Source organism: Triticum dicoccoides, chromosome 1B, assembly GCF_002162155.2.
Source record: "Triticum dicoccoides isolate Atlit2015 ecotype Zavitan chromosome 1B, WEW_v2.0, whole genome shotgun sequence".
NCBI lineage: Eukaryota > Viridiplantae > Streptophyta > Magnoliopsida > Poales > Poaceae > Triticum > Triticum dicoccoides.
The window spans coordinates 555077993-555080783 of NC_041381.1; positions in this window are offsets into that span (position 1 = coordinate 555077993).

Here is a 2791-nt window from a genome sequence, read left to right on the forward strand (position 1 = left end):
AAATATCAAGGGATATCCTCAGAATCTTCTGACGAAGTAGGTGATCTTCCGGAATGAGGGCTCTCCGGGAGAAATAGTTATGAGAACCTAGAGTTAGAGTTAGCAAAACCATTTATCCCAATAGAAGAGAGATCAGAGTCCCAGAGTACAGACGAGAAATAAAATATCCTAATACCACCCAACGGCAACGTGGGCCCGTAAGCCACATAGCCATGTTAGTACAAGTTTTGTAATGACTAGACTCAACTTCGGCCAAGGAGTTTGGAAGGAGCGATTCCTACAGGCAGTCGGTTCTGATACCAACTTGTGATGCCCCCGATTCAATCGTACACTAATCATGCACGCAAATGTGTACAATCAAGATCAGGGACTCACGGGAAGATATCACAACACAACTCTAAAAGTAAAATAAGTCATATAAGCATCATATTACAAGCCAGGGGCCTCGAGGGCTCGAATACTAGTTCTCGAACATAAACGAGTCAGTGGAAGCAACAATATCTGAGTACAGACATAAGTTAAACAAGTTGCCATAATATGGCTAGCACAAACTGGGATATAGATCGAAACAGGCGCGGGCCTCCTGCCTGAGATCCTCCTAAACTACTCTTGATCGTCTTCAGCGGCCTGCATGTAGTAGTAGGCACCTCTAGTGTAGTAGGAGTCGTTGTCGACGGTGGCGTCTGGCTCTTGGGCTCCAACTTCTGGTTGCGGCATCCGAGAAGAAGATGAAAAAGGAGGAGAAAGAGGGAGCAAAGCAACCGTGAGTACTCATCCAAAGTACTCGCAAGCAACGATCTACACTACATATGCATGAGTATATGTGTAAAGAGGAAACATCGATGGACTGAACTGCAGAATGCCAGAATAAGAGGGGGATAGCTAGTCCTATTGAAGACTATGCTTCTGGCAGTCTCCGTCTTGCAGCATGTAGAAGAGAGTAGATTGAAGTCCTCCAAGTAGCATCGCATAGCATAATCCTACCGGGGATCCTCCCCTCGTCGCCCTGTGGAAAAGCGATCACCGGGTTGTCTCTGGAACTTGTCTGGGTGTGTTTTATTAAGTATCTGGTTCTAGTTGTCATAAGGTCAAGGTACAACTCCGGGTCGTTCTTCTATCGAGGGACACGACTATTCGAATAGATAAACTTCCCTGCAGGGGTGCACCACATAACCCAACACGCTCGATCCCTCTGGCCGGACACACTTTCTTGGGTCATGCCCGGCCTCAGAAGATCAACACGTCGTAGCCCCAGCTAGGCACAACAGAGAGGTCAGCACGCCGGTCTAAATCCTATGCGCACAGGGGTCTGGGCCCATCGCCCATTGCACACCTGCACATTGCGAACGCGGCCGGTGAGCTGACCTAGCAACCTCCATTACAAAGGTAGTTGCGTTACGCGGTCCAACCCGGCGCGCGCCGCTCAGTCGTTGACGTCAAGAAGGCTTCAGCTGATACCACGACGTCGAGTGCCCATAACTATTTCCGCATAGTTGGTTAGTGCGTATAGGCGAGTGGACAGACTCAGATCAAATACCAAGATCTCGTTAAGCGTGTTATTATGAAGTAACCGCGAACGCCGACCAGGGCCAGGCTCACCTCTCGCTTAGGTGGTCTCAACCTACCCTGTCGCTCCGCCATAAAGTAATAGTCGGGGGCCGTCGGGAACCCAGGCCCACCTCTACCTGGATGGAACCACCTGTCCTTTCAGCCCCCTTATCCAAATCACTTGCGGGTACTCTACGAGCCGAACCGACTTTAGTCACCAATTGTATAGTATGCATGTATGTGTAGTATATACCCGTGATCACCTCCCGAGTGATTACGACCCAATAGTATAGCAAGGCAGACTTATAAGAATGTAGGGCCACTGATGATAAACTAGCATCATATACTAAGCATTTAGGATTGCGGGTAAGGTATCAACAATTGTAGCAACAATGACAGGCTATGCAACAGAATAGGATTAATCGAACAGTAACATGCTACACTACTCTAATGCAAACAGTAGAGAGAAGAATAGGTGATATCTGGTGATCAAGGGGAGGGCTTGCCTGGTTGCTCTGGCAAGAAGGAGGGATCATCAACTCCGTAGTCAAACGGGGAAGTAGCAGCGTCGGCCTCATAGTCTACCAGAGAGAAGAGGGGGGAGAAACAATAAATACAATGCAAACATAAGCATGATGATGCATGACATGACAATGAGCGGTGCTAAGTGTGCCCTAACACGGTAGTAGGTGATACCGGTGAAGGGGGGAAACATCCGAGAAAGTATCCCCGGTGTTTCGCGTTTTCGGAAAGATGAACCGGAGGTGAAAAGTTGCGTGTTCGCTATGCTAGAGATGTGTGGAGGATAAACGGGCTGCATATCTGGATTCGTTTCGTCGATCTGAGCAACTTTCATGTACCAAGTATTTTCATCCGAGTCATGGATTATTTTATATGATTTTCCAAAGTTTTATGGTTATTCTTAAATTACTTTAATTCGATTTAAGTACTGAAACTTATGTGTACACAACAGAGGCCAGCCACAACCTATGACTTGTGGGGCCAGGGGACCTAGTTGACCAAGTCAACTGTTGACTGGTCAATGGTGTGAATAGTGCATGTGGGACCCATATGTCGTTGTTACATTTAAACTAAGCAGATAATTAGGATTAAACAGTAAGGTTAATTAAGTTAATTAATTAATTGATTGATTAATTAATTAGTTTTAATATATATAGTTATTATTATTATTATTTTGTTCTAGGGCGTGGGGCCCCAAGGTCAGTGACTCAGGGGGGGCCAG